The 25,509-nt window shown below is 40.0% G+C and overlaps 1 pseudogene; it reads right to left on the bottom strand.

Annotated features, from left to right (window-relative positions):
* Positions 1-3,060: 3,060 nt before the first annotated feature.
* Positions 3,061-25,467, bottom strand: LOC118841399 (annotated as a pseudogene).
* Positions 25,468-25,509: the final 42 nt, after the last annotated feature.

The raw sequence follows: 25,509 nt of genomic DNA on the forward strand, positions 1-25,509 counted from the left end.
CACTAGATAAGTAGAAATTATTAATGCTGCAACTGTAGGAGGGAAAGGGAAGCAAAAACTCCAACTGAGGCAGGGGCAAGGGGCTAAAGCTGTCTCTTCTGCAGTCCACTAGGATTGACATTGTTCAGTGAAGAGATGTGGCAATGCCTCCTTTAAGTATGTATACTGTTTGTGAGGCCTCTGGGGACAGGTAAGTTGGTGTGAGGGTGTGTGTCCGCCTACCGTGCCATCTGGCTTCTTGGTGTTTAACAAAGTGGGAGGGGTAGCCTTAGTGGAAACCTGGGGCGTATTACTTCAGGGAAAGAAGTCACTGTCTCTTCTGGACAGGTTTGAAAAGAAGGTAGGAGGCAGGGCTAGGTCAAGGCATCGATTATCCCCGCTGATTACAAGGCTGGAGAATGTGCTTGAATTCTAACAGAGGATGTGCTTTAAGTAGGAGACACCACACCTGAGGTCCAGGTGAAATCAAGCGGTGTGGGTATTGGTGTGGGTGTGGGTGGCTTTATTACTAGGTATCAAGGTTATCCCACCAAGAATGAAGAGTGCTGATATGGAATTGAGGTCAGACTGCTCAGCCACATGGGAATGAGGTAAGTGAACTTGGAATGTCCCCCGGAGTGTGAGCGTGGGGCAGGGATCGCGTCATGACTGATGTGAAAAGTTCCCCTGTGATCTGAGCTGAGTGTTGCAGGGGGAAAGAACCCGCCAGCTGGTCCCATTTCCCAGGTTTCTGCCTGGGGAGGAGTGATAAACTTTCTGCCTCCCTGGTTTGAGAAGTGGTAAAGCGGTTTCATTCGAGGGAAATCACAGTCTGATACACTTTAAACTTCCAGGCAAAGGGGTGAGGGAATTGGATGTTTCTTTCTCCAATTCTGCTTTTTAGCAAACATCTGTTAAGTTGTCTGCTGTGGGCAGAGCCCTACCTAATTAAGGAAGGTACGGTACAAAGCTTTGATGCGACATAGTCGGCATGGTTTGCTAGAGGGATGGAACACAATACACAGTCACACGGCAAGTACGTCAAAGAATTAACCAATCAAAACATCGTGTGAGGTCTGAGGGGGAAAGTCGGTACCAGCGTCAATCAGGGACAGCGACGTCTGAGCTGAGCTTTAAAGTGGGGGTGAAAACTCAACGGGTGACAGTAAAGGAGGATGTTCCATACGTGGGGAAAAGCTGGGAGGTGGGAAACACAAAAAGTGTTAGGGGAATAGAGAATAGTCAATTCGATACAAGTCTCCCTATTCAAGTCATTTTGCCGGTTCTGGGGATGTAAGGACAAAAAGAAAATGGCCTCTGCTCTCAAAGAACCAGTATTCTATGTGGTGACGCAACATATACACAGATAAGCGCAAAGCGTATGAAACAAAAATAAAGTAACATGGGGGTGGGAGGAAAGGTTCTGTATGGGACGCAGTGTGGAACTGAGCTTTGAAGGAAGCTAGGGATTCCAAGGGGCAGAAGGGATGTCTAAGGATGCGCGGAGAAGGGAGAAGAAATGTCCTGCAGGAGGAAGAGGTTTAGCGCTGGGAGGGACGGCAGGTAGACGAGTCTGGCTCAGGCACAGAGTTCGTGCAGGGGAGTCATTTCAAGACTAAGGCCGTTGTGTGAAGGGTGCGAGTGCCGGGCGAAGAAACTTGAATTCATTCGATCGTCAGTAAGGGGACGTTGGACGTTTTTGAGCCGAGGAGCGACGAGAGCATCTCTGTGTATTATTCTGGCCATGGTACCAATGGTGGTTTGGAGGAGGAGAAGGATTGTGGATAAAAGGTCTCAGTAATTAGAGCAGTGGTCATGAGGCCCTTGCCAGAAGGGTGGCGGCGGAAGGAGAGAAGAGGGCGATGAACGTGTCCGATGTTGTGGAGGTGTAATGGACAGAGCTTAGTAACCAATTGGACGTAAGACGTGTTGGAACAAGAGATGGTAAATGTGATTGAGGAAAAAATAAAATACTAAAGGAAAAAATGTTAAAGATCGTGCCAAGGTTTCTAGAACCTTGAGGCCTGAGAAAATGCTAGTGCTCCTGAGTGAATTTATAAAGAGGAATATGGTTTAGCAAAAAAGATAGTGGCCTGAGTTTTGAGTTTTTCCTGCAACTTCCTGCGCTTTTATCTTTTTCTATTTCTCAGCTCTCCTAAACATACTTTTCATCTTCCCCGCAATCTCCAGTTACTACACCTTCCCTGCTTTCCTAGGCTTTCAGCCCTGCTCTGGCCTCACTTTCTTCCCTTCACGGTCTTGGCTCTGTATATAACCATTTCACCTTCACACCATTATTTATTCTTGACTCCTTCCTTTGCCTGTGCTTTCATCCCTTTCTAAGCCTTTTCCTACTCTCTCTCACTAGATTTCCCCTTATGCCTCGCTGGGATAATCGAAGATGTCCTTTACAAGTTCTCACTTCTCCCCAACTCTTCCTTCAAATCACCCCAATATCATTTCCCACTCTCTTTGATGACCACTTTATTCGTATCCTTGATTCTGTTTCTAGGGGCTGTTCCATTGATTGTCCCTTCTCTGTGTCTGTGTCCTTGCATCTGTCTGTCTCTGTCTCTCTGTCTGTCACTAATTTTCCATTTGTACTACTTCCTTACTGCTCACAAACATGCCCAGATCTCCCCCATCCTTAAAAAAAATGCCTGCGCTTGCTCTCCCCATCCTTGAAAGCTATCATCCTATATCTCTCTTCTCTTTCACAGCCAAAATACTTGGAAGAAGGAATTTCCTGTGCCCCTTGTCTTAACTTCCTCTCCTTTTGCCCCTTATAATCTGGCTTCCAGCCTCATCGTTCAACTGAAACTGCTTGCTCCAAGGTTACTGAAGATTTCTTAATTGCCAGATCTAATGGCCTTTTCTCATTTTTTCAACCTTCCTGATCTCTCTGCAACATATCTTTTTTTCCCTAAATAAGGTTTTATTTTTAAAATTACTTTAAAAATACTAAATAAGTAGACGTAAGAGTTAATGTAGGCAGATTCAAAATTCATGCTGTCTCTACTAAGCCTTTGCTTAGGTCATAGTTACTATGCTTTTTTGTTTAGTTCTTAAAAATACCTGCATTTAACTTCCTGGTGAAGAAAGCTTTTCCCATAATCCACCTTTTTTCTTTTTGGTAAAGCAGACCCCTATTTCTAGGAAATAGCGAGTCACCAAAAAATAGAATTTTTTTTGAATGACAAGGTAGGTCTGATGTTCCGGACAAAATGAGGCGGCTCAACAAGAAGCAAAGTCAAAAGCTCCTCTAATAGCTGTTTGTCCTCTTGCCGTAGCCAAGGACTGACATGAGGAAAAGACGCTCACAAATAAAATCTTATGCAGAGCTTCTGTTTTTGCATGATAAGTGTTAAATCATTGGTTCTCCTGTTAAAGAATGAGTAAACATAGCTCCTTCTCTGGGCCTTTCTCTGGAAATGAAGCCCTGAAAATCTCGGCAGTTTTCATGTTGACAAAAATCCCACAGATTTTTGGAAAGGGATTTTCATTTTCCTCTCAGTCCTTTAGTTTTGTCACACAGAATGTCACTAAGTGAATGTCCTCTTCCTGTCTGTCAAATTCACTAAAGTGGATTTATATGGTGGTGGTTTTGGTTTTTTTGGAGGGGGGAAGGCAGGGCAATTGGGACTTGCCCAAGGTCACACAGCTAGTAAGTGTGTTAAGTGTCTGAGACCAGATTTGAACTCAGGTCCTCCTGACTCCAGGATTCATATGTTTTTGGTGATTACCTGTCATCATTGAAACCTCTGACTAAATGCATACTCCATGTCCCACTGTGGGTATGGTTGTATAAGGATTTTATGGATCAGAGGGGCTTAAGTTTTGGTATCTGTTTCATCACATTGTATTGTGTAAGTATCTTCATTTCATGTGTCTCAGGATCACAATGTGACAAGAAGTTGCCTCATTACTCCCTTTCTTAGTGATCTCATCGACTCCTGTGAGTCTAACTATCATCTCTAAGTAGATGATTTCCAAATCTTTGTATTCAGCCCCAGTCTCTCCTATACTCTGAACCTGTCACTACCTGGAGAAGTACTCCATAGATGTCTCAAATTCAACATACGTCCCAAACAGAACCTATCTCTCTCTCCCCCCAAAATCTTTTGCTTCTTCTGATTTCTCTATTTCTTTTTTTTAATTAAATTTAAAAAAATTTTCAGTTCCACATAAAAACAATTTTTAACATTCATTTTAAAAAATATTTGAGTTCCAAATTCTCTCCTTTCCTCCTCCTAGAGAAGGCAAGCAATTTTTTATAGATTATATATGTGTAGTCATGCAAAACATATTACCGTATTAGCCGTGTTGTAAAAGAAAACACAGGCCCCTCCCCCCAAAAAATCCAAGAAAAATAAAGTAAAAAAAAAGTATGCTTTGATCTGCATTCAGGTTCTGTCAGTTCTTTATCTGGAGGTAGACAGCATTTTTCATTGTAAGTCCTTTGGAATTAGTCTTAGATCATTGTATTGCTGAGAATAGCTAAGTCATTCGTCATTGATCATCACCTAATATTGCTATTACGGTGTACAATGTTTTCCTGCTTCTGCTCCCTTCACTTTGCATCAGTTCATGTAAGTCTTCCCAGGTTTTTCTGAAACCATCCAGATCGTCATTTCTTATAGTGCAATAGTATTCCATCACAATGACTTCTCTATTTCTGCTGATTCAGCCTTCCAGTCATCTAGTTTCAGAACCTGGAGTTGGTCTTGATCCTTCCCTCATATCCTGTCAGTCGCCAAATCTTACCAATTCTGCCTCTAGAGGGTCTTGCATCTGTTCCCCTCCTTTCTGATTGCAGGACTGCCACCCTAATTCAGACAGGCTTTAATCACTTCTTGCCTAGACTATTTTAACAGCCTCCCAATTTCTCTCCCTGCATCCTCTCTGAGCCATCTTCCAGAGCTGCTTAAGCACAAGGCTGTTCATTCTCTTGCTTAAGGAATTCAGTAGCTCCTTGTTGCCTCTGTAATTAAAATGCTAACTCCTTGGCTTCTAAAGCCCTTTGCACAATGGCTCCAACCCACTTTTCCAATTTATATGACATTACTTTCCTTTGTACACTCTATGGTTCAGTCCAACTGGCCCACTTGCTGTTCCCTGTACTTGACGTGCCCTCTATGCCTTTGTGCATCCATTCTAGGATATTCTTTTCACCTCTCCCTTGGAGAAGCCCAAGTCCAAAGCTCAGCTTCAGTGCCCCCTCCAAAGGAAGCTTATTCTGATCTCCTCCCCTCCTAGCTGCTAATTCTTCACTCCCAGAAATTACTGCTTTCCTACATTTGTGTTTAATTTTCAGTGTGCATGTTCTCTCTAATAAAATGTGAACTCCTAGAAGGCAGAAACTTCTCTTTTGTCTTTGTAGCCCCAGAAATTGTAGGCCACAGTGTTTGGCCCACAGTCTATGTTGAATACATGAATGAGTGAATGAATGAATATTGGCATATAGAGATGAAGATGTCCTGGAGGGTAGAAGTATGGAACTCAGGGCTTGCAAGTGGCTGGCAAAACTCTCTAGTTAGGCCTGAACTAGATTAAAATGTAATTGGGAAATATTTAACAACCTACAGTAAATAAAAATACAATACAACCCAGGTAATCTTAATTTTGGATTTTCTATGTCAAATGTGGCCTAAAGGCATCCATTTCTATTTGAGTTTTTCACCGCTGTTGTAGGGAATTGGGAAATATGAGTCTGGAGCTTGGGAAAGAGGTCAAGGCTAAAGATATAGATGGGAGTTATCTGCATAAAAATGGTAATTGAAGCTGTCAGTATAAAAGAGCCTGGCAAGGGAAAGTGTGGAGAAAGAGGCGAAAGAGCCAAGGACAGATCCTCATTGGCGAAGAGAATTCACAGATTCCTTTTTACAACAATTTTTAGGACTGGGCCTCTGTGTGGAGGTAAAGTAGATGAGGCTATCTGAGAGCCAAGGCCCCAGACACCTCCCAGGATGTCAAAGAATATTAGAGCAGAAACCTTAGCAAATAAGTTTAACTCCTTCCTTTTGTAGATGAGGAAATAGAGTGGGGTCCAGAACAGGGAAGTGATTTGCCCAAGAAGGGAAGAGCTGAGACTGTAACCAGGTCTCCTAATTCCCAGGCTACTGCTCTTTCTGTCATCAAATACTGAACCCCAATCCAATAACATGCTAGGGATACCAAGAGAAAAGAAAAAAACAGTCTTTATAAAGAACTTAAAAAAGAGTATCAGCTCCTTGAGGGCTTTTTTGTCTTTAGCATAATGCTTGTCTGGAAGCATTAACAGTGCTTACTTACTGATTGAAGGAATGGATAAAGGTGTCTCCTCATGAACCTTGTACTGGGATAGCATGCACTGATCATTTGACTGTTACAGCAAAGACCTTTTATCTGTTAGTTTCAAACGAACATAATACTACCTTACATTTATATAGCACTTTATCACCTTTTTTGCAATTTTTTTTCTTATTTATTATTTCATTTGACTGTCAAAACAAGTCTTATATAGGCTGTCTTTATTGAGAAGCACACATTTGGTTTCAAAATAGATTTCTCTTCCAACTCACAAGTTAGTAATTTCTGGCGAGAAACTCTGAAAGTGGCCCCGTTAATGGGGGCTAGAACAACATCTTAGGGGTGTGTGTGTGTGTGTGTGTGTGTGTGTGTGTGTTGGAAATGTCCTCTCCCCTGCATCCCTCTATATGTTACCATCCTGTTTAGCTTTTCCAAGACTGAACTCAAACAAGATCTCCTTTTCAACACTTTTTCTATTCTTCCTTTTCCTCTTCTCTTTTCCCCCTTCCCCTGAAATGTCTTAGTTCATTCATTTTTATTTAGGTTTCTGAAAGTAATGAATAGACTTACCTTTGAATACAAAAAAGTATGTATTAGAGACTCAGAAAGGCATATAAGTAAATAGGGTTATTGTGGAAATAGCTCTCAGTATCACAAGATGGGCCACAGTGAAAATAAAGCTTCTGTAGGATTGGAGACTGGGGAGCAGGGGGGTGCATTCTCTTCTGAAGCAGTCCTCAGCTAAGGATGTTTGCCATGTTCATCCTAGGCTCTGGCTCTTCTGATCCTTAAGATGGAGCCAGTTTTGGATTGGTCAGGATTCTAGACCAGACCTCACGTGAGGGCTGATGATAACTGACTGAAGGACTTCACCATGAGGCTGGGCAGCTGCATATTTATAGGTTTCTTGGAGGTTGTAGTAATAGTAAGATGATTTTTTTCCCCAAACATTTCGATCCCCTGATTTAGCATGGTTCATCCAGTGCTTGTGGAATATCTTTATTAGGGTAACAGATTGGTCAGTAAACTGTTGGTTAACCTTGTCCAATCATCTGGGGGAAGGCAAGGTCCTCTGTGGAATTCCTCCGCTGACCAACTGGTCATTTTCATGTTACAAGCCTGGCAGCTATAGAAAATTTGGAATAAACATTGAATATGTTGCAATTTAGTAAGAGTTAGCCCAGTGGACAAACCAAAGTGGGCTTGAATGATGAGGTATAAGAAGTAACTACAAAGGAAATTTATAGTTAAGGTATCAATTGATGTTTATTGGAAGGATATATAGGGGCAGATGTTATTAGGCAGCCTCTTGGGCTAATGGAGGCAAACATACAGCAGGTCCTGACTCCACAAACCAATCAGCCGTGGTTTACCCCCTGATTGATTCTTGAGATCATGGCCCTCCATAAATAGGGGAAATTCATAGGCTGGCAGTTGGGACCTCTATCCCATATGCTGAGTGAGTTAGGGTCCTTGAGGAAAAAGCTGGGAGTGTTTATACTCTAAAAGAGTGCCAGATGGAAGAATGTCAGCAAAGCCCTTGTGATATCCCAGTCACGGGGCTAGTCTTGTGCAAGGCACCTCAAGAGGAGGCAGGGGGCTAGGAGGAACTCGTGATTGGAAGGACAGGGTTTATCTTATCTTTGAGAGGGGGCAGCTCGAGCCCAGAGAAGCTTGGTAAACCGAAACTTAAGCAAAAGCCAAGGCCTATCATGCAGAATGATTAAGGTATCCCACGTCATCTCATCTGAGATTGTGGCACTTCTCTCTCTTCTCTCTTATGCATTCCACACATTGTAGTTTACAGTGTATTTGTCTGTGTATCCTGTCATTTTCTCCACTAGAGTGTAAACATATCAAGGGCAGGGACTACATCTCATTCATTTTTGTATCTGCTCTCTGTAGCTCTGCACCCAGCACAATGTGTCTTACCTTTTGCAGCTTGGAAACCATTGAATGGATGGGAACAAGAATTGTAATGTTGTTATTGATTCATCATCGTCTCTGTCTTCCTTGGTTCCTGAAACAAAGAGTAAAAGGAAAAGCCGAGTCCCTGTCAGCAAAGAGCTGTGCAAGGACCTTAGATTTTTGAGATGGGGGTATTTTCCCCCCTGTAGAGGCTGTCCCCATTTTATCTAATCAGACCTCTTACATGTGCTCAATCTATATTCAAGAAAAAGTTCTATTTCCTACAGGCTACTATCACAGAGAGCGTTTATTCATCAGTCAGTTTACTCCTGTCAGGGGTAAGTTGACTGATTTGAAATATAATTTGTTATATTTCTTCTTGACTTCTATTCTTGCCTTCTCTTAACACTCGTTCTGGGTAGCATCTGTTCAAAAGCCAATCCAGGAAAAGCTGAAGAAGGAAGGACGCCTATGTCCTCATTGACTTCCTCAATAAGTTGCCTCAGATTTCCACTTCTAATTCTATAAAATGGGAGTAGAGTGTGCTTGTCAGGGACTGGGAACTTGGGCAAGAGGAACAATTCTTGTCTGATGAACAGTTTTGTAATTTCACAGAAGAGAAACTGAATTTGGCCCTTCTCTAAAACCATGTTGCAGGAAGAGACCAGACAGATTTTACCTCCTTCCTTCAGGAGGTGGTAGTGGCTAGACAGCTAGGAAGATATCAAACAGTAACTACTTGAAGGATATGGTGTCCTTTTGTGACTATTTTGAGATTTCACTGTAACTCAAGTGTTATTTGGGTTGAAACGTTATGCACTTTGAGCACAGATGACTATGCCATGACTACTTTCTTATCCTTGGTTGATATTTATTGTGGCCTCGCAAAGATAAGGGTATCTGCATAGAATGCAGAAAAGGTAGTGGCTGTCCTGTGGGGGAATGCCATTCCCATAAATGGACCTTTGCCTTTAGTATCCTTAATCATCCTGAACAACCTAGCCAGGCTTAGATCCCAGGCTCTGAACTGTGCTTAAGTTAGTTGGAATGGGGGCCAAGCCAACATGGGGCAGGGTGCTGGGGAACATCTCTATGCTGAGTGACTTCCTAGATCTCTTTCCCTGTCATCCTTCTCACAGTTTGTACTATTCACCTCTTTTTCAGAGGTTTCCCCCAAATCAGAAACCCATTCACTCTCTCTAGATGGAAATAGGTTTTAGTCTTTCCCAATTTCTTGTTGGAGTTCTGTTTTGCAAAATCTGATTTAGTGGGCTTTGGGGAGAGATTTTTCCTAGAAAAAGGTGACAGGAAGACACAATAAATATTTCTAGGTACAAAGTATGTGACACTTTGGGTTTGGGGTAAAGCTAAACCAGCCCATTGATCTGTAAAGTATAAATGTTTTTAAGATCCTCAGCAGAAAATAGACATCTCCTGGAGTTTTCAAGCTTGCATGTAAGACATCTGATTACAACCTGATCTGAAGAAAATATCTGCAGTCAAAGGTTTGTTTTTTGAGCTGGAAACTGACCCTCACTCACAGTCAGCATTGAGGGTAGCTAGTTAAAAGGATTTATTGAGCAATACATCACCACATCTGACTGGAACAAATAAGTCTTCAGAGATAAGCTTTCCTTCTGGACTTTAATCACAAATGCAAATGGTTTCTTTTTCTGAAGCACATTTAAAACAATCTTTTGGATTTAATTGAAGCCAAAAAAAGGAGTTTCATTACTAGGAGGACAGGCTCACTGAATGTTTCTTTCATTCATTATGGAAACCCTTTTGTATTCAAGTCACAGACTAGCATTTACGATTAGCTACCATTCATAGGCTTAAAAAAATTAACTCCAAATCTTTTGGCTAGTGACTGTTTTTTTTTTTAAATAAAAATGGTATCATTGTTATTTTAGGATAACTTCAAAAAAGATCCCAACAACAAAAAAGAAAGCAATCTCTAGAAAGAAACACACAAAGCCACTGCTAATTCGTAGGAAAGTTGCTGTTTTGTCTGGTCATTTTCTCTGTAGGTTTACAAAAAAAGAATAAACCTTCTCTTTTGCCTTCTCCCTTCTCTCTTCTACCGCTTCCCCCCTCACCTCACCAGGCCTTTTTCTAGTCATATTTATTAACCTGCTGCAAGGGATTTTTGGTCCAAAGGCCTTATAATTAATTGGAGAAGCTTTCCCTGTGAAAGGGATGACGGCATCAAAGGTATTCTTGGTTTTCTCTACATCTTTTCCCTCTTATGAAAAATGCTCTGCAGCCCCCAACTGCAAGAGGGTGGGGAATTGGGCTTGTCCTTGAGGAAAGGATGCCCAAGAATCTCTTTCAGGCAAGGGTTAACTGGCTGATATGCTTGCTTCACTTAGAATAGTTCAGCCAATGGGATGCTGTACTGATGAGGTAATGCTGTTATTACATACTTCATTGGTTGGCTTTATTCTTTCCAGGAGACTGGGGAGGGAGAGTTCAGTTTTGGGGAATATGGAGAAATTTTCACACTACACCTTGATTTTTCCTTATCTCAATGTACAAGTTTGGTTCGAGTGTAAGAGAGACTGAGGACAGTCTGCTGTCTGGGTTGGGACCAAGGAAGGGTTCCATGTCTGTTCCCCCCTCTTTGGGTTGGGTGGCACATGCATGTGTGCATGTGGTTCTGTTACTGTCGTGTCTTCCCTCCATTCCTCTGACTGCATACTTCAGCCAGGGGGTATCCTGCATCTCTGCATCCTCGAACCATCAAATCTGGGTGCTCTGCAAAAGGGAGAGAGAGTGACAACACCAGGTGATTCAGCCCGCTCCTTAGCTGCTCCTAGAAGGTTGCAGTGGATGAGAGGAGGTAAACACAGCTGCAAAAAAACCAGAAATTTCCAATGACTTGTTTACTTTGTCCTTTTTATCCCTGGTCACATCTTTGAGTGCCTTGTGAAGAAACTTTCCTTTCCCTGGAAAGGCAGCGAGGTGGGTGGCACGGTGGATAAAGCACTCGCCCTGGAGTCAGGAGGGTGTGAGTCCAAATCTGGCCTCATACACTTACTCACTAGCTGTGTGATCCTGGGCAAATCATTTCACCTCATTGCCTCAAAAAATAAAATGAAAGGATCGGGGGAATTTGACATGGGGAAATTGAGGGATGATATACAGAGTGACTTTCCTAAAATCACAGGACTGATGCTTAGTTGTTGGTGCAGTGAAAGAAGGCATATTGGATGCAAAGTCAGGGGCACCTGTATTCAAATCTTGGCCTTGCCACATTCTACCTGTGTACTCTAGCCAAATCAGTGCCTGCTTAAGGGCCTTATCTTTTCCTGCAAAATGAGAAGGATGGACTGGGATCTGTGAGGTTCCTCCCACTTCTAAATCTATGAGCCTTTTGCTATTAGTCTATACTGCTTTTCAAAACTTTATTAGTTAGAAGGATACAAAATCTAGAGTTGAGATTTGAACTCGGGTCATATGGATCCAAATTGAATACCATTAGGGCAAGAGTTCTTAACCTGGGGTCCATTCACTTTAAAAAATATAACTATATTTCAATATATAGCTATGTTTCAATATTGGTTTCCTTTGTAATCCTGTTTTTATTTTATTTTATTTACTTTATTTTATGTATTTATAAACATTCCAAGAAGCAGTCTGTAGACGTCATTAGATTGTTAAAAGGGTCCATAACACATATACAAAAGATTAAGAATCTCTGCTATAGGTGTTGGATTGGATTAATTTCAATTCCATAGGCATTGTACAGGGAATACAAAGACAAAAAATGAAAGTTTCTGTCCTCAAGGAGTTTGTCCTATTAAGGAGAAACAGCATGTACATAAAATTAAATAGAAAATAAATAAGATATGCCTTGGGGGGATACTGCCAATTAGGGGAGTCTGGAAAGGCCTTTTGTAGGAGATAACTTCAGCTGAGCCTTGAAGGCAGCCTGGGATGATGCTAAGAGGCAGTCATGGGAAGGGAAAGCATTCCAGGTATGAATGACAGCCTATGCACAGGAACAGAGGCAGGGAACAGAATGTCATGCATGGCAAACAGAAGGCTACTTTGGCTTAGAATAGAGGGTACATAAGGAGGAATAATGTGAAAAGATAGATTGAAGCCAGATTGGGACATGCTTTAAACGTCAGCCAGAGGAGTCTGGATTTTATCTTAGTGACAACAGGGCTCACTCAAGCTTATTGAACAGGGCAGCGACACGGTCAGATCTGGGCTTTAAGAATATCAATATGCCGGCGGTGTGGAGGATGGCTTGGGGAGAGGAGGGGTTAGATGAAAGGAGACTAGTCAGGTCTAGTGCAATGGTTTAGGTGAGAGGTGATAAGGACCTGAAGTCAGGGCAGATGTAATGTGAGTTGTTGTGGTTGTGGTGTGTCCTTTGTTCACGAAGAGGACCATGACATCAGCAAGATGGTGCCATGACTTGCAGGTCAATTGGATTTAAGTGAGGGAAGGCTGTGCAAAGTCACCAGCCTCACTTCCTCCTCTGGAGCCATCTGGGTCCAGTGGCCAGATACAGATGAGGATGACGAGGACCACTGGAGATGGCCTAGCAGTGTGAGTAGAGAAAAGGAGATGGAGAGATGCTGTGAAGGCTGAATTGGCAAGATCTGGCAACAGGTTGGATGCGGTGGATGAGAGTGAAGAGTTAAGAAAGACCTCTAGGTGGCTGGAATAATGGTCGAGCCCTTTTGAAAACAGGGAAATAAGGAAGATGGGTGGATTTGGGAGAAGGAGACAACAAAAGTTCTGTTCCGGCAAAGCTGAATTTGAGACATCTGTGAGGAACACAGGGGGCCATGTCCGGAAGGTAATTTGTGATGTGGGTCTGGAACTCAGGAGAGAGAAAGATTGCATACATAGAGGGGAAGGAGAAGCATCCGTTGATTCTCAAGAGAGCATAATATGGTTATATTTATCCTTTAAAGATGTCAGTCAAAGAACCAACTATTGAAAACAAAGAGAACTTCTTAGAAGGAAAGTGAGAACTTAGGGACACAGATGAAACACAATTATCCGAATGTATTATGTGGGGACAGCTGGACGTTCGCAGGGCCTTGAACTCTTATAGACTCAATAGTGCTCCTATTGCATTGAGAGCTGGCACTCCAGATAGAAGTGTGGCCAGTTTGGTGCTCTGTGACTTGTGTAAATGCTCCTCCTCCTCCTCCAAACAAAGCTAGGACACCTCAGTTTCAGGGTGACTGTAGGAAAGTGATGCCTTTCTCTACGTTAGCTTATCCATCTGTGAAATGGGGGCATCATGACTGCTTCCTTCTGAATTCACAGGAAGGATTTGAGCATAAAAGACTTCTCTTAATCCGTGAAGTCCAGTGGAAGATCTAGGTAATGTTCTAATGCTAAAGACTCTCCCAACTGTACCAGTCCCATCTTCTAGCTAACTACCCCATCCCTCATGCCAGCGACTGATGGGGACACAGGGATTATTTCCTTCCTTTTCCTTCAGCTATGTAGGTGCCAGGCAAATTTTAGATTAAATACTACCTACCACTGGAAATAACAGGCAAGAAAAGTAAAAATCGCACGAGACTTTGCGAGTTAAATAGCCCTATGTGTTGCTGCTTTTGGCCCTGGGAAAAGGCAACGGGGACTTCAAAACCAGATTTTCATTCACAACACAGGGTCATAAGATTGACACTAGTTAGGGCCTGGCAGGTTCTCACACTCTTTAAAGGAAGATGGGACAATAAGAGGTTAGTATAAGTGCAGCAGGGGGAGCAGACAATAGGTTTCATTTCCCCCTCCTCCCATTAAAACTTTATTTACACACAGAAAGAATACATGTAGAAGTAACAGCTGCTGTTCTTTTCCCTCTAAGTTTTTTTAATGAAGGGATAATAAAAGTAAACATCTGGATTTAATCAGAAGGCAGCCCTAAAATGACTGTTCGCCATTTAGAAAGTGATTAGAAGTCTACACGGCTTCAAAGTTTCTCTTTAATTACAGCTGTGTGAGCAGGTGCTTCAATCCTGCCAGAAATAAGCTTGTCGGTGCTGACTCATTGTCAGCCACAACAGCCATCTCTGCTGTGGTGTGAGAGTGTACCCTGGCCAAGGTTGTCCTGTTTCTCGATTTTCCCCTCTTATTTGTTTGTCTTTGACCTTTGCTCTCCTTGGAAGTCACTTATCTTTGAGGATATATGTCATAAGTGATGGGATTACCCAGAAGAACTTTCAGGACAAAGATTCCAAACCTATTTTCTAGGGAAGAGCTGATTGACAAGACTATGGGTAGGGTATGGAGCAGACCAGTAAGCAGAGCAGAATGGTATAATGGAAAGACTGTCTGAAGGATTCTCACTAGGCTCTGGCAATGGCTGCTAGGCATGGAAAAGACCCTAGGGATCTTACAGGATGACATTTCTCAGGGATCTTGGAGAGTAGAAAGCACCATTGCGGAAAGGAGTTCAAATGTTGACTGAAGACAAAAGGTGGACAAAATTAATTTGGATTTGTAATTTCACATAATCTCTTTATGTTTTATTTTGTATATGGAGATGTGTTAGGTTTGGGGTATTTTTTTTGGTGTCTGTTCATTAAATTCAGAATTAAAGGATAAAATTTAAAAACGAATAAATTAAATTAACTCAAAAAGTTTCTTCCAGACATGAGATTTTGCTCCTAGTCTGTGTCACTTCTAACTTGTGATCAGCTTTAATATTTGGAGCGCTAAATTCTTCTGAGCAGTCAGAAGACTTGAATTCTAATTTCAGCATTGCCACTAATGTGGTTGTATGATCGATCATTTCCTGCCTCTGGATCTCAGTTTTGCAATTTGTAAAATGCAGAGATTGTCATTCACTTCCTGCCACCTCCTGATGAAATTAATAATACAAGGAGACATACATTTTTTTTTCTGGCATGGCCAATGCGGGAATTTGTTTTGCTAGATTATATATGTTTATGATGGGGGTTCTCTCTCTTTGTGTCTCTGTGTCTCTCTCTCTGTCTTTCTCTTTCTGTCTCTGTCTCTTTCTTTCCCCTTCCCCTCCCCCCCCCTTCCTTTTTCACATGGCCAAGGGGGAGGGTGAGAGAGGTTGCTGTAGGAGGGATAGGTTATAAATGCATGTAAAAAATTAAAATAAAATAAACATGTTTTAAAAACAAAATGAAGGGATTAGATCAGGTAATTTCTAGATATTTTCTTCTACTTCTACTATTCTATCTAAAGTTGTATTGTCATTTTGGGACAAGACATAGATAGTCCTTGAGTAGAGTAGTTACTAGGGGCAGCTAGGTGGCACAGTGAATAGAGCACAGTCCTTGGAGTCAGGAGGATTTGAGTTCAAATTTGGCCTCAGACACTTGACACTTACTAGCTGTGTGGCCTTGGGCAAGTCACTTAATCCCCTCACCTTTTCCCTTCAAAAAAAACATAGAGTGGTTACTAAAAAGAAAGAATAAACTGGAATAAAAAGTTGAGTTATATATAAACATGTCCTATTCAGAGCCATCATGTAGGCAGCTGGCCATGGCACAATGACTGTGATATACCTGGAGACAGTTGGGTTATAGGGGAAGGAATAATTCTATATCTCTTTTTTGTCTACCAGGGTGACTGTGAAGTTTAATGCTGAGATAATGAATAAGGCAAGTTAGATGAAAGGCAGCTTTGTTCCAAGTATTAGAGTTAAGGAGGATCACAAGGAAGTGACTTGAAGTGATTTAGAAACTGTTTCCTTAGATGCAAAGATTCTTAGGTCTGGAAGGACCCTCAAGTCAATTTACTAATTTATGAATTTTATTTTTAAATTCTGACTTTAATGAGCCCAAGTCCTTGTTCCACACCCCCTGCCCCGCAATCTCTACACATCTCTCTATACAAAATAGAACGTGAAACTGGAAATCTGAGTTAATTTTGTCTTCTTTTTGTCTTCAGTCAACATTTGAACTCCTTTCTGAGACATGGGTGTTTTTTACTCTACAAGATCTCTGGGAAGTGCCATCCTTTAAGATCCCTAGGGTCTTCTACATGCCTAGCAGCCAGCACCTGAATACAGTGAGGAGCAAGATAACAGATGTAAACACTTTCCCAATGGGGTTGATTTCTTACTGATTTAATGATGGGGAACTCATTTGGAATCAATCAGTAAACCTCTGCTTAAGAGAAGAGCTTTTCATTTAAACATTTTGGAACATTACAAACTTACACCTTGAACGAAAATATGTAACTGAATCCCAAGTTGAATCATAAAATCCAAACTATTTAAACTTTGGAAAAGAATAAAAATCATAACAATGTCAGTAGTTATTTTGGTCTGTGGAGTTATACAGTCTGTGCTCGAATTCATCTGTGCATTTGTAACATTTTGTGAGCATTACAGCCTCGGAGCGGAAGCCTGAGGTGGGAGGGATGGAGGATAACATCAGGAAGGTAAGGTCTTGTGACAGTAAATCTCAGCTACTCGGTCACTATCTTCTAACAAGAGCAATTGTTACTAAGAATGTTATGACAGCTTTCTTTTGTCGATTGAAAAAAGTTGTTTTGCAGAGAGTAATTTTTCCATTTCATAAACACCTATTTGATTAATCATTTTGGCAAAGCAAACACATTAAATACCCTATTTGAAGTCCCTTGTTATATCACAGATTTGGCTAACCATTCAAGAAATATCGAATGTCTACTATATGCTAGGTACTAGCAGATTCAAAAGTGGTTAGGACAAGGAGGGTTGTTTTCTCAGAGTTCATGATCTATTGCAAGAGAGAAGTTCTGAACACAAATAGCTACAAGGAGAAGTTCAAAACCCATCCTTCAGGTATAAAGTGAGGTATAGCGTCTCTCACTACTAAACAGAAACCTGTAAGGTGAGCCTCATCTCTCAGTACGCCATAGCTTATTTAGGCTTCAGAACTACTGAAAGACTAAATGCTTTACAAATTAGTCTATTGATACTTTAATAAAACCCTGAAGCACATATCTATTTGAGTCTGCCCAGAATACAAGCTCCTTGAGAGAAGGCTGTTTTTGTCTTTGCTAACACAATGCTTTGCACATAGTATGTACTTACTATTTGCTTAATTTTAAATTTGAACTTAATGAAAGAAATATTTGTTAGTAACTGACTAGGGTAGATTATCTCAATTAAAAATGCCTTGGAAAAGATTTAATCAAATGCTGAGGATGGCCAGTTAGGGAGCAAATACATATGGGAAGGTTATAAAGCATCATGCCTTGTGGCGTGGATTTCTGGCTAGAGGGGTCAAGTGAAGGTCTTGGCACTGGGCAAATCAGGTCTTATGGGCTTTCAGAGCTGGGTTCTTTGTGGGATGGGCATGGTAAGACAGGATGGAGGGAAAGGGGAGTATCAATTGCTGTCACTAGACTTTAACCATTAAAGTTCTGAGTTTGGAGGGGAAATGTCCAGAAGGTTAGAGCCTTTTAATTAGAAAGCTAAAATATACCGATTCATTATTTGATCATCGTTTTATTCACATAATTTCTGTTTCAAGTGGGGGCAGGGCAAAGATTCAAGGTGTTAAGAGTAAGATATTAGTTCCCAATTCTAAATTAGGCAGCGGTGCCTGTGTGTGAGTGAAGATGGTAATGGTATTCTTGAAACCATGATCATAAGGAATTTTTCTGTTCTGCCAAATCTCTATTCCATATATTTGTACAATGAAGATTATTATGGAAAGGAGGGTTTTCTGAGTAGCTGAGCTCCAAACAGTGTTTTGCATTATTTAGCCCTTGTGGAAATGGCATGAATTTTACACACGTTAGATTTTCTCCTATTCTTTGCTAATAATATGTCCCAGTTTAGAATGACATGATTACTAGAATAGAACCAGAGATCATCTACTTCCACGCTTTCATTTTACAGCTGAGGAGGCTAGGGTGGAGAGATGAAGTAACTCAAACCCAGGGCTTCTGACTTTATATCTTTTCTATGATGTCATACTGTCTCTTTAAAAGGACATATATTCTTGCATGGAGCGATGCTGGTCCAGGAAGACATATCCCAAACAAAATTTTCTTAGACTTCTTAAAAGCAGCCCTCAGCGCCTAAATCTCTCCTACAGCTGAAGATTTTATTTTCAAATTTTTTTTAGGCTTTTCTTTTTTCCCAGTGGGAGTAAGTACTTAAGAAGCTAAAAATTAATTGGAGCAGTTTAATAGAATTTAACGGCAATCCTTTCTCCTACTGGAGCCAGAATAGTCAAATGCCAGTCTGCCTTGTGCAGTTCCATTTTCTGAGGAGGTTCATGTGTATTTTTCTCTATTTGCCTAGAGTCCAGTTTTTATTCTGAGAGTATAAAGCTACAGCCAATAAAAGTAAATGTACTTTGTTGTCCGTTTAACACGCATGTGCTTAGTAGCCTAGAAGACAGTCCTAAAACAAGTTACAATGGCATTAAGGGTTTGGGACATTTTGCTCAGTACATTTGATCTTAAAATAGGTAACGACTTAGTAAGCTATGTCAATAAAAGCTTTGAAATGGAATTTTCTTTCCAATTGTTTTTCACCAATAATAAGCGGTATCAAAACTACTTGAAAGAGTTTTCTTGTGTTTTCCTAAGTAAGGAAGGAAAAGCTATTTGCTGATGTCTGTAATGGGGTATACTTTCAGAATACCGTGGATATAGGAGTTGAGACCAAGGTTGGAAAATACCCGTCTTACTTGTTAACCGCTAACTTGCTTAACCTTCTTGGGTCTCGGACTCTCTTTTATAAAATGAGAATGATAATACCTAGTCCAAGGGTTGTTGGGCAGATCAGTTGACAGTATTTGTGGTAAGACTCATAGCCTGTAAGTTTATGTCCTCGGGACACAATGGCATCTAAATGACTGGGTAGGTATTAAAGTAAGACATCAGAAGTGGAGGAACATGGTTTGTCTTCAGGCAATTTCGAGTTTTAAGAAAGCTTTTAAAATTTTGTGATAAGAGACTGGAGCATCATGGTAATTTCTAGAATATCTAGGGATTTGGAAGAAATCCATTGGAATTTTCTGTACATCAGTGAGGAAATAACTGGCCACAGGAAATCTGTCTTCACTCCAAAGTTAAGAGTAAAAACCACTGCAAGATGGCGAGGATTTTCATAGGTTAATACTGTTTCTACCCAGAGATGTCACTTCCTGGCTTGTCAGTGGCTGCTCTTTCTTTTCACCAGGTCAAGGGCTGTGAGCATATCATTAGAACTCAATTTCTGGGAGAGGCGGGGAGCATAGTAACTGGCCAGAGCATGACGTGTTTCCATCTCCTTGTCCCCAGATCCCACCCCCAGGACACTGGTCACCATGGGGAGGAGGAATGAGAGCTGAGGCTGGAGGCAGCAGGAAACAAACACAGGGACTAGTTAAGACATGCTCTGGTCTTGCCTGGCACATGGCCATTTGAAGAATGTTTATAAGCTGTAGCAAACACTCATCTTTATGGCAGTAGAACACTTATCTATTAGTTGCTTAGGTAGAATATTGATACTGTTCAGCATCTAAGCACTATACAAATAGTCTCAAGGCCAAATGAAGTTTCTCTTGGCCTGTTCTAACCACAGCAGGGGTTCTAAACTTTTTTTTTGCGTCATGCCTATGGACCCCTTCTCAGAATGTTTTTAAATGCATAAGTTGAAATGCAGGATCACAGAGGAAACCAATGATATTGAAATAGTTATTAGCATTTTTTTTTTTAAAGTTCACAGACCTCAGGTTAAAAACTCCTGCAGTGGGACTTGGGGAAGAAAATAAATCAAACTGTCCATTTTTAGTGCTTGCCTGAGAGTAATTATTTCTTGTTCTGGCTGAGTGACTTTTAGAAAAGATAAATTTCTGACTCCAATAGTATGTCAGAGAGCAAGCATTAAACATATATACCTGATGCTCTTCCGTCTTCTAGGAAGCCTTTCCCAACCCCTCTTAATTTTAGTGCCTTCCCTTTTTTTAAATGATTAAAAAAAAGATTTCCTATATAACCTGTAAATAGCTTGTTTGCTTGTTGTCTCCTTCATTAGATTGTGAACTCTTTGAGGGCAGTGATTGTCTTTTGCTTTTTTTGTATCCCTGGACTTCATATTCCGGGTCTGGCAGCATTTATGCTATCATGGGCAAGGCACCTAACTTTTCTGAGCTTCGTTTCCTCCTCCGTAAAATAGGGATATTCCCTATGGTATTTATTTTACAAGATCAAGGTGAGGATTCTTTACCTATTTTTATAAATTAGATGATGACTTGTCTTACATTAGGTTTTTGTTTCCTTGAGATCTGGAAAATAGTTTCAACAGTAACACATTTGCAGATCTTGGAGGGTGGCTTTTTAGAAACTATATCTATGAATTCTGAGACCACATTCTATTTTGGGATTTGTATCACACTATGCACTAACATGTTCACTGATTTTTAAAAATATACTTCTAAAATGTTCTTGTTATTCTGACTTTGACAAACATCAACAGACACGAATATATCCACATACAAAGAATAGGAGTATTGTACATGAAAACACAAATCTCATTATATACAGGTTTAAAAAAAATGTCCTAAATTCAGTCTGTTAGTCCCAAAAGCTGTCTTGCTTGTCTGTTTCCCTCTAGACCTCCTTCTCTTCTGTATGTTAAAAAAAAAAGCTTCATTGATGCTTGTGTGACTATCAATAACCCCTCATCCCCACCACACATAAAACTTAAAAACAAACTCCCTTGTAACAAGTTAGCAAAGTCACATGAAAAAGATCTACATGTTGACTATCTGCAAATATTTGACTCATCCTGTACCGCTAGTCCATGACTGTTCTGTTGAGAGACCGAAAACACGCTTTGTCACCGGTCTTCTGGAGTCGTGGTTGGTCATTTCATTGGTTAAGAGTTAACTCTGAGGCCTGAAGGCATTCAGTGACTTGTCCAAGGTCACAAAGGCAGTGAGTAGCAGTTCCAGGACTTGAAGCTACATCCTCTGATTCCCAAGTCCTGGGCTCTATCTTCCGTTCCATGCTCTCACTTTCTTTGATCTCTTTGTGGGGGCTGGGAGTCATGCCTAGTGGATGGTTTAGTGACTTTTTAAAGCCTAGTTCTAAATCGCTTTCCAGAACGGCAGGACCCATTCACAGCTCTACCAGTAGTTAATTCATGCGTCTATACTCTAAAAGCCTCCAGCTATTGTCAGTTTCCTTGTTTGTCATCCTTGCTAATCTGAAGGATGCAAGATGGAATCTCAGAATTGTTTTAATGTGCATTTCTCTAAGTGGTAATGATTTGAAGTGTTTTTTTTGTATGGTTATTGATAGCTTGCTTTTTTTTACCTTTTATAACTGCCTGATTGTCCTTTGCCTATTTATTTGTTGGGAAACGACTCTTTTTTATATATGTGAATCTATTTCCTATATATCTTGGATCTTTATCAGAGAAATTTGCTGCCAAGATTTTTTTTTTTGCATAGTTAACTCTTTACTTCTGATTTTATCTGCATTGATTTTGCTTGTGCACGACTTTTTCGATTTTATGTCATCAGACTGTCCATTTTAACTTTTGTGATTGCTTAATCTTGTTTTAACAAGAGCATTTCCCCTATCAATAGTCGTGAACAGTATCTCCTTTTATTCTCCTCTAATTTGTTTATCATATGATCCTTTATGTTTAGGCCATCTATTCATTTGTCATCCATTTGATGCTCTCTCCAAAGTTACCAATGATCTCTTTAAAAAAATTTATTTCATTTTTTGGTTACATTTTAAATTCCAAACTATCTCCCTCCCTCCCCACCCCAAAGAGGACACCATTTGATACAGGTGTGTGTGTGTGTGTGTATATCTATATGTGAAACCATACCATGCACACTTCTATTTATCAGTTCTTTCTCTTGAGGTGGATAGCATAGGTCCTTTGTAGTTGATTTGAGTATTTATAATACTCAGAATAACTTAGTTGTTCACATTTATTCTTTGAACAGTGCCTGCGGTTACGTTTTCTTGATTCTGCTCATTTTTCTCTTTGTTATTTCATGCAAGTCTTTCCATGTTTTTCTGAAATCAGTCTGCTCCTCATTTCTTACAGCACAGTAGTATTCAATCACCATCAAATATCACAACTTCTTTAGTTATTCCCCAATTGATGGGGGGCAGCTAGGTGGCACAGTGGATAGAGCACTGGGCTTGGAATCAGGAAGACTCATGTTCATGAGTTCAAATCTAGCCTTAGACACTAACTAGCTATGTGATCCTGGGCAAGTCATTCAACTGTGTTTGCCTCGGTTTCCTTATTTGTAAAATGATCTTGAGAAGGAAATGGGAAACCACTGTAGTATGTTTGACAAGAAGACCCCCAATAGGGTCACAGAGTCAGACATGACTGAATAACAATAAAAAGTGATGGGCATCCCCTTGGTTTCCCGTTCTTTGCCACCTCAAAGACAGCTGCTATAGACATTTAAGAATATATATGTTCTTTTCCTTTTTTCCTGATCACCTTTGGGAGACAGACCTAATAGTGGTATTGGGATATACATGGTTTTATAACTTTTTCTACATAATTTCAGATTGCTCTCCAAAATGGTGGGATCAGTTCACAGTCCCACCAACAGTATATTAGTGTTCCATTTTTTCCATATCCTCTCCAACATTTTCCTCTTCTATTATTTTAGCCAATCTGATAGGTGTGGGATATCTTAAAGTTATTTTAATTTGCATTTCTCTAATCAATAATGATTTATAGCACTTTTCACATAACTATATTTAGTTCTGATTTCTTCAACCAAAAATTGCCTGTTCATATCCTTTGACCATTTATCAATTGGGGAATGACTCATATTCTTATAAATTTGACAAAGTTCTCTCTATATTCGAGATATGAGACCTTTATCTGAGGAGCTATTTATAAACTACCCCCCCCCCCCCCCAGTTTTCTCTTTTCCTTCTAATATTGGCTACTTTGGTTTTATTTGTACAAAACCTTTTTAATCTAATATAATAAAAATTATCTATTTTTATATCTCTCAATGCTCTCTCTCTCTCTCATTTATTGTTAGCTCCCTTTGTATCTAGGTCATATATCCATTTTGACCTTATCTTGGTAAACAGTGTAAGATATTGGTCTATACTCAATTTCTGCCAGACTGCTTTCAGGTTTTCCCAACAATTTTTTTTTTAACCAAATAGTGAATTCTTATCCCGCAAGCTTAAATCTTTACATTTGTCAAACATCAAGTTACTAAAATCATTCCCTACTGTGTATTGTATTTTGCTCTGTTCCACTTATTCCCCTTTCTATTTCTTAGCCATTACCAGATAGTTTTGATAATTACCACCTTATAATAAAATTTAAGATCTGGTACTGCTAAACCACCTTCCTTTATATTTTTTTTCATTAATTCCTTTGATATTCTTGGCCTTTTGTTCTACCAAATGAATTTTATTAATTTTTTTCTAGCTCAATAGAATAATTTTTTTTGGTAATTTAATTGGGACGGCATTGAATAGATTAGGTAGAGTTGTTATTTTTGTTATATTGGCTCTGCCCATCCATGTGCAATTAATATTTCTCCAATTACTCAAATCTGACTTAGTTTGTATAAAAATGCTTTATAATTATTTTCATGTGGTTCCTGGTTTGTCTTGGCAGGTATACTTTCAGGTATTTAATGCTGTGTACAATTATTTTAAATGGGGTATCTCTTACTATCTCTTCTTGTAGGGTTTTGTTGACGATATATAGAAATTCTCATGATTTGTGTGAGTTTATTTTATAGCCTGCTACTTTGCTAAAATTATTGTTTCAAGTAACTTTTTAGTTGAATCCCTAGGATTTTCCAAGTATATCTTATCACTTGCAAAAAGAGATAGTTTTATTACCTCATTGTCCATTCTGAGTCCTTCAGTTTCTTTTCCTTCTCCTATTGCTATCATTTCTAACAACATATTGAATAATATTGGAGATAATGGGCATTCTTGTTTCACTCCTGATCTTATTGGGAAGGTTTCTAGCTTATCTCCATTACAAATAATACTTGCTGATGGTTTTAGGTAGATGCTTCTTACCATTTTAAGGAAAAATCCATTTATACCTATGATTTCAAGTATTTTTAATAGGAATGCGTGTTGTATTTTGTCAAAAGCTTTTTTTGCATCTATTGATATATATATGTATATATATATATATACATATATATATATAATTTTTGTTACTTTTGTTTTGCTATAATCAATTATGTTAAAAGTTTTCCTTATGTTAAGCCATCCCTGCATTCCTGGTATGTAAATGCCACTTGGTCACAATCTTTGTGATATATTGTTGTAATCTCCTAGGTAGTATTTTATTTAGGATTTTTCCATCCATATTTATTAGTGAAATTGGTCTTCAATTTTCTTTATCTGTTTTTGTCAATGATCTCTTAGTTGCCAAATCCATTTTCGCTTGATTTGACACTGTTGATCACCTTCTCCTTCTTGATACTCTCTACTAGGTTATTGGAACACCACCATGCTCTCCTGGTTCTCCTTTTATCTACCAATCAGTTCCTTTTCATTCTCTACTGCTAGATCCTCATCCAGATCATACCCTTTAACTGACCGTAGGTGTCCCACAGGGTTCTGTCCTGAGCCCTTTGTCTTCTCCCTCTATACTGCTTCAGTTGGTGTTCTCATCAGCTCCCATGGATTTAACTACCATCTATGCTTACGATTCTCAAGACTACCTTCCTACTGCAGATGCCCCTTCCATTTTAAAAAAATTTCCCTTGAGATTATTGAAATTTTGTTCCTCCAGATGAATTTTGTTATCTTTTTCTTGTACTATAAAGTAATCCTTCGGTAGTTTGGTACGGCACTGAATACTATGGGTAAATTCATACAGATGCCGTGGTTATTTGCCCTGGTCATTACCTTGGCACAGTCTAACGATGAGTACTTAATCTCTCCGATTGTTTATGTCTGTATTTTTGTGAAATGTTTTGTAGTTGCATTCATGTAACTACTGCATGCGTCTTGATAAGTGGACTCCCAAACGTTCAATACTTTTGTAATTACTTTGCACGGAGTTTTTCTCTCTCTGGATTTTGTTGGTAATAATGAAGACCGGTTTTGTAGATTTGTTTTCTATCCTGTCACCTTGAAATTGCTATTTGTTACTTTTCTTCCTTGAATTTCAAAGGAGAACATCCAAGACCATCATATCAATTGTACAAAGGGGTGATTTGATTTTTAATTTCCAGCACAGGCAAATGCAGGATTCTAGTACACGTCAGGCGCTCAGTGTTTGGTATTTGCCTACATACGCTGGTTCACGTATTTTACAGCTCCAGAGTTTCCTGTGCAGGCGGCAGACTCGTCCCGTGCCATCTCCGCAGGGGGGACAACTTGCGCGCTCACTCTCAGATTCTG

The sequence above is a fragment of the Trichosurus vulpecula genome, chromosome 3 (assembly GCF_011100635.1).
Source record: "Trichosurus vulpecula isolate mTriVul1 chromosome 3, mTriVul1.pri, whole genome shotgun sequence".
Classification (NCBI taxonomy): domain Eukaryota; kingdom Metazoa; phylum Chordata; class Mammalia; order Diprotodontia; family Phalangeridae; genus Trichosurus; species Trichosurus vulpecula.